The sequence below is a fragment of the Hyla sarda genome, unplaced genomic scaffold (genome assembly GCF_029499605.1).
Source record: "Hyla sarda isolate aHylSar1 unplaced genomic scaffold, aHylSar1.hap1 scaffold_572, whole genome shotgun sequence".
NCBI classification, from domain to species: domain Eukaryota; kingdom Metazoa; phylum Chordata; class Amphibia; order Anura; family Hylidae; genus Hyla; species Hyla sarda.
In genome coordinates this window covers 72471-79717 of record NW_026610584.1, presented here as the reverse complement: position 1 = coordinate 79717, position 7247 = coordinate 72471, and positions in this window count along the sequence as shown.

The following is a 7247-nucleotide window of genomic DNA, read 5'->3' as shown; positions in this document are numbered from 1 at the left end:
TTACATGACAAGGTTTTTTTTTTTTTTTTTTACAGTTTGTCACCCAGTAGTAAGTTAATAATATGAGGATGGGGTTTGTTACAGTGTGTCACCCCAGTAGTTAGGAGAAAAAAAATGAGGAGGAGGTTTGTTACAGTGTGTCACCCAAGTAGTAAGGAGATTACATGGGGAGTAGGTTTGTTACTGTGTGTAACCCCAGTAGTAAGTTAATAACATGAAGATGGGGTTTGTTTCAGTGGGTCAACCCAGTAGAAATGAGATTACATGAGGGGAAGTTTTGTTATAGTGTGTCACCTCAGTAGTAAAGAGATTACTTGATGAGGAGGTTTGTTACAGTGTGTCACCCCAGTAATAAGTTAATAACGTGAGGAGGTTTGTTACAGTGTGTCATCCCAGTAGAAAGGAGATTGCACGAGGAGAAGGTTTGTTACAGTGTGTCACCCCAGTAGTAAGTTAATAACATGTGGAGGAGGTTTGTTACAGTGTGTCACCCCAGTAGTAAGGAGATTACATGATGAGAAGGTTTGTTACAGTGTGTCACCCCAGTAATAAGTTATTAACATTAGGAGGTTTGTTACAGTGTGTCAACCCAGTCGTAAGGTGATTACATGACAAGGTTTTTTGTTTTTTTTTTACAGTTTGTCACCCAGTAGTAAGTTAATAATATTAGGATGGGGTTTGTTACAGTGTGTCACCCCAGTAGTTAGGAGAAAAAAATAAGGAGGAGGTTTGTTACAGTGTGTCACCCCAGTCGTAAGGTGATTACATGACAAGGTTTTTTTTTTTTTTTTTTACAGTTTGTCACCCCAGTAGTAAGTTAATAACATGAAAATGGGGTTTGTTTCAGTGGGTCACCCCAGTAGAAACGAGATTACATGAGGGGAAGTTTTGTTACAGTGTGTCACCCCAGTAGTAAAAAGATTACATGATGAGGAGGTTTGTTACAGTGTGTCACCCCAGTAATAAGTTAATAACATGATGAGGTTTGTTACAGTGTGTCACTCCAGTAGAAAGGAGATTACATGGGCAGGAGGTTTGTTACTTTGTGTCACCCCAGTAGTAAGGAGATTAAATAAGGAGGTTTGTTACAGTGTGTCACCCCAGTAGTAAGGAGATTACATGAGGAGGGGGTTTGTTACTTTGTGTCACCCCAGTAGTAAGGAGATTACATGAGGAGAGGTTTGTTACAGTGTGTCACCCCGTAGTAAGGAGTTTACATGAGGAGGGGTTTTGTTACAGTGTGTCATCCCAGTAGAAAGGAGATTGCACGAGGAGAAGGTTTGTTACAGTGTTTCACCCCAGTAGTAAGTTAATAACATGTGGAGGAGGTTTGTTACAGTGTTTCACCCCAGTAATAAGTTATTAACATTAGGAGGTTTGTTACAGTGTGTCACCCTAGTAGTAATAAGATTACATGGGCAGGAGGTTTGTTACTTTGTGTCACCCCAGTAGTAAGGAGATTAAATAAGGAGGTTTGTTACAGTGTGTCACCCCAGTAGTAAGGAGATTACATGTGGAGGGGGTTTGTTACTTTGTGTCACCCCAGTAGTAAGGAGATTACATGAGGAGAGGTTTGTTACAGTGTTTCACCCCGTAGTAAGGAGTTTACATGAGGAGGGGGTTTGTTACAGTGTGTCACCCCAGTAGAAAGTTAATAAAATGAGGATAAGGTTGGTTATAGTGTGTCACCCCGGTAGTATGGATATGACATGAGGATGAGGTTTGTTACAGTGTGTCACCCCAGTAGTAAGGAGATTACATAAGGAGAAGGTTTATTACAGTGTATCACCCCAGTAGTAAGGAGATTACATGAGGAGGGTGTTTGTTACAGTGTGTCACCCAAGTAGTAAGGAGATTACATGGGGAGTAGGTTTGTTACTGTGTGTCACCCCAGTAGTAAGTTAATAACATGAAGATGGGGTTTGTTACAGTGGGTCCACCCAGTAGAAACGAGATTACATGAGGAGAAGTTTTGTTACAGTGTGTCACCCCAGTAATACGTTAATAACATGAGGAGGTTTGTTACAGTGTGTCACCCAAGTAGAAAGGAGATTACATGAGGAGAAGTTTTGTTACAGTATGTCACCCCAGTAGAAAGGAGAATACATGAGGAAAAGGTTTGTTACAGTGTGTCACCCTAGTAGTAAGTTAATAACATGTGGAGGAGGTTTGTTACAGTGTATCACCCCAGTAGTAATAAGATTACATGTGGAGGAGGTTTGTTACAGTGTGTCACCCTAGTAGTAATAAGATTACATGGGCAGGAGGTTTGTTACTTTGTGTCACCCCAGTAGTAAGGAGATTAAATAAGGAGGTTTGTTACAGTTTGTCACCCCAGTAGTAAGGTGATTACATGAGGAGGGCGTTTGTTACAGTGTGTCACCCCAGTTGTAAGGGAGATTACATGAGGATGAGGTTTGTTACAGTGTGTCACCCCAGTAGTTAGGAGAAAAAATGAGGAGGAGGTTTGTTACAGTGTGTCACCCAAGTAGTAAGGAGATTACATGGGGAGTAGGTTTGTTCCTGTGTGTCACCCCAGTAGTAAGTTAATAACATGAAGATTGGGTTTGTTACAGTGAGTCACCCCAGTAGTAAGTTAAAAATATAAGAATGGGGTTTGTTACAGTGTGTCACCCCAGTCGTAAGGTGATTACATGACAAGGTAATGGGCACCCTTATAGCCATTTCTGCTTCTCTACGTGTCAAAGGTCTACAGGCATGGAAGCCTGTCAGGGGACTGTTTCAAAGGCTTCGCTCGGGGACCGCCCTGCCCTGGGTGGGGTACATGAACCAGCCCTTTCCCCCTGTAAAATACCAAGGGAGAAACCTGAAGGTTCGTCCCCAGGGGAGCCCGCGCTTGTCCCTGGCGTACCCTGAGAGAGTGGCCGAGTACGGGCTCCCCTGGGGACGAGCCTCCTTGGCGGACCGCCCGCCTATGTATTCTTACTAGCCTGATGCTTCTGCTCCCCGCAACCCTGGGGTCCGCGTCACCGATCCTGTGCCCAAGGATGGCGCGCCCTACCTGGGTACAGGGACCGGCGCCTCCCGCCCTTATAGCCTTCTCTAGTTCTCTGTGTGTCAAAGTCTACAGGCATGGAAGACCCTTACAGAGGCCTTGCCCGTGTTCTGTTGACCCTCCTGTGCATTTGGACTCGCATCTGCCCCTGGCCGACAACCTGGAATTTTTAATTTCACCTCCGGAGGGCCTGAGTGCCTTGGTGGACCGCCCGCCAATGTTTGCCGACTCGCCCGACGCTTCTGCTCCCCGTCGCCTTGGGGTCCGCATCACCGATCCTGTGCCCAAGAACGGCATGCCCTGCCTGGCTACAGGGACCCGCGCCTCCCTGCCTTATAGCCTCTCTGGTTCTCTGCGTGTCAAAGGTCTACAGGCATGGAAGCGTGTCAGGAGACTGTTACAAAGGCTTTGCTCAGGGACCGCCCAGCCCCGGGTGGGGTACATGAACCAGCCCATTCCCCTTGTAAAATACCAAGGGAGAAACCTGAAGAATCGTCCCCAGGGGAGCCCGCGCTCGGCCCTTGCGTACCCTGAGAGAACGGCTGAGTACGGGCTCCCATGGGGATGAACCTCCTCGGCGGACCGCCCGCCGATGTTTGCCGACTCGCCCGACGGTTCTGCTTCCCGACACTGGGGGGTCCGTATCACCGATCCTGTGCCCAAGGATGGCGCGCCCTGTCTGGGTACAGGGACCTGCGCCTCCTGCCCTTATAGCCATTTCTGGTTCTCTACGTGTCAAAGGTCTACAGGCATGGAAGCCTGTCAGGGGACTGTTTCAAAGGCTTCGCTCGGGGACCGCCCTGCCCTTGGTGGGGTACATGAACCAGCCCTTTCCCCCTGTAAAATACCAAGGTTCGTCCCCAGGGGACCCCGCGCTCGGCCCTGGCGTAACCTGAGAGAGCGGCTGAGTACGGGCTCCCCTAAGGATGAACCTCCTCGACGGACCGCCCACCGATGTTTGCCGACTCGCCCGACGCTTCTGCTCCCTGACGCTGGAGGGTCCGCATCACTGATCCTGTGCCCATGGACGGCACGCCCTGTTTGGGTACAGGGACCCGCACATCCCTCCCTTATAGCCTCTCTGGTTCTCTGCGTGTCAAAGGTCTTCAGGCATGGAAGCCTGTCAGAGGACTGTTCCGGAGGTTTCGCCGGGGACCACCCAGCCCTGGGCTGGGTACATGAACCAGCCCAATCCCCCTGGAAAATACCAAGGGAGAAACCGGAAGGTTCGTCCCAGGGGAGCCCGCGTTCGGCCCTTGCATACCCTGAGAGAACGGCTGAGTACGGGCTCCCGTGGGGATGAACCTCCTCGGCGGACCGCCCGCCGATGTTTGCCGACTCGCCAGACGGTTCTGCTCCCCGACGCTGGGGGGTCTGCATCACCGATCCTGTGCCCAAGGATGGCGCGCCCTGTCTGGGTACAGGGACCTGCGCCTCCCGCCCTTATAGCCATTTCTGGTTCTCTACGTGTCAAAGGTCTACAGGCATGGAAGCCTATCAGGGGACTGTTTCAAAGGCTTCGCTCGGGGACCTCCCTGCCCTGGGTGGGGTACATGAACCAGCCCAATCCCCCTGTAAAATACCAAGGGAGAAACCTGAAGGTTCGTCCCCAGGAGAACCCGGGCTCGGCCGTGGCGTAACCTGAGAGAGCGTCTGAGTACGGGCTCCCCTGGGGATGAACCTCCTCGGCAGACCGCCCGCCGATGTTTGCCGACTCGTCCGACGCTTCTGCTCCCTGACGCTGGGGGGTCCGCATTACTGATCCTGTGCCCATGGACGGCACGCCCTGTCTGGGTACAGGGACCCGCGCCTCCCTCACTTATAGCCTCTCTGGTTCTCTGCGTGTCAAAGGTCTTCAGGCATGGAAGCCTGTCAGGGGACCGTTCCGGAGGTTTCGCCCGGGGACCACCCAGCCCTGGGCTGGGTACATGAACCAGCCCAATCCCCCTGGAAAATACAAAGGGAGAAACCGGAAGGTTCGTCCCCAGGGGAGCCCGCGCTTGTCCCTGGCGTACCCTGAGAGAGTGGCCGAGTACGGGCTCCCCTGGGGACGAGCCTCCTTGGCGGACCGCCCGCCTATGTATTCTTACTCGCCTGATGCTTCTGCGTCACCGATCCTGTGCCCAAGGACGGCGCGCCCTGCCTGGGTACAGGGACCGGCGCCTACCCCCCCTTATAACCTTCTCTGGTTCTCTGTGTGTCAAAAATCTACAGGCATGGAAGACCCTTCCAGAGGCCTTGCCCTTGTTCTGTTGACCCTCCTGTGTATTTGGACTCGCATCTGCCCCTGGCCGACAACCTGGAATTTTTTATTTCGCCTCCGGAGGGCCGGGGTGCCTTGGTGGACCGCCCACCAATGTTTGCCGACTCGCCCGACGCTTCTGCTCCCCGTCGCCAGGGGGTCCGCGTCACCGATCCTGTGCCCAAGGACGGCACGCCCTGCCTGTGTACAGGGACCAGCGCCTCCCACCCCTTATAGCGTCTCTGGTTCTCTGCATGTCAAAAGTCAACAGGCATGGAAGCCTTTCAGGGGACCATTCCAGAGGTTTCACCCGGGGACAGCCCTGCCCCGGTTCGGGTACGTGAACCATCCCAATCCCCTTGGAAAATATCAAGGGAGAAACCAGGGGTTCGACCCCAGGGGAGCCCGCGCTCGGCCCTGGCGTACCCTGAGAAAGCAGCCGGACGGCTTGCTCTCCTGCTATTCTGAGGCAGGTGGCCGTTCAAAGGTACCAACTCGTGATGCTGCGATACAGTTTTATGAACGCACTCGGACATACCACTCGGACATGCCCAGCTCGTGGAACTGTGAGCTGGATTCAGCTTTCAAATCCGATCTCATACTGGTTCTCAGTTTTTCAATTATTGTTAGGCATGGAAGTCAGTCAGGGGACCCTTCAGGAGGACTTGCCCAGGTAAGGTTGACCTTCCTGGGCACATGGACCCACACCTCCCCCTGGCCTATAACCAGGAATTTGACATTTTTTTATTTCGGGTATTACATGATGAGATTTGTTACATTGTGTCACCCCAGTTGTAAGGAAGATCCATGAGGAGGAGGTTTGTTACAGTGTGTGTGTCACCCCAGTAATTAGGAGAAAAATCATGAAGAGATTTTTTACAGAGTGTCAACCCAGTAGTAATAGATTACATAAGGAGGAGGTTTGTTACAGTGTGTCACCCTAGTAGTAAGGAGATTACACGGGGAGAAGGTTTGTTACAGTGTGTCACCCCAGTAGTAGGAGTTTACATGAGGAGGAGGAGGTTTGTTACAGTGTGTTACCCCAGTAGTAAGCTGATTACATGATGAGAAGGTTTGTTACAGTGAGTCACCCCAGTAATAAGTTAATAACATGAGAAGTTTTGTTACAGTGTGTAACCCCAATAGTAAGGAGATTACATGAGTAGGGGGTTTGTTACAGTGTGTCACCCCAGTAGTAAGGTGATTACATAATGAGAAGGTTTGTTACTGTGAGTCACCCCAGTAATAAGTTAATAACATGAGGAGATTTGTTACAGTGTGTCACCCCAGTAGAAAGGAGATTACATGATGAGGAGGTTTGTTACAGTGTGTCACCCCAGTAATAAGTTAATAACATGAGGAGGTTTGTTACAATGTGTCACCCCAGTAGAAAGGAGATTATATGATGAGAAGGTTTGTTACAATGTGTCATCCCAGTAGTAAGGAGATTACATGAGGATGGGGTTTGTAATGGTGTGTCATCCCAGTAGTAAGGAGATTACATGATGAGAAGGTTTGTTACAGTGTGTCACCCCAGTAGTAAGGAGATTACATGATGAGAAGGTTTGTTACAGTGTGTCACCCCAGTGATAAGTTAATAACATGAGGAGGTTTGTTACAGTGTGTCACCCCAGTAGAAAGGAGATTACATGAGGGGAAAGTTTGTTGCAGTGTGTCACCACAGTAGTAAGGAGATTACAGGAGGAGGGGGTTTGTTACAGTGTGTCACCCCAGTAGTAGGTTAATAATATAAGAATGGGGTTTGTTACAGTGTGTCACCCCAGTCGTAAGGAGATGACATGAGGAGTTTTTTTTTTTTACAGTATGTCACCCAGTAGTAAGTTAATAATATGAGGATGGGGTTTGTTACAGTGTGTCACTCCAGTATTTAGGAGATTACATGGGGAGTAGGTTTGTTACAGTGTGTCACCCCAGTAATAAGTTAATAACATGATGAGGTTTGTTACAGTGTGTCACCCCAGTAGAAAG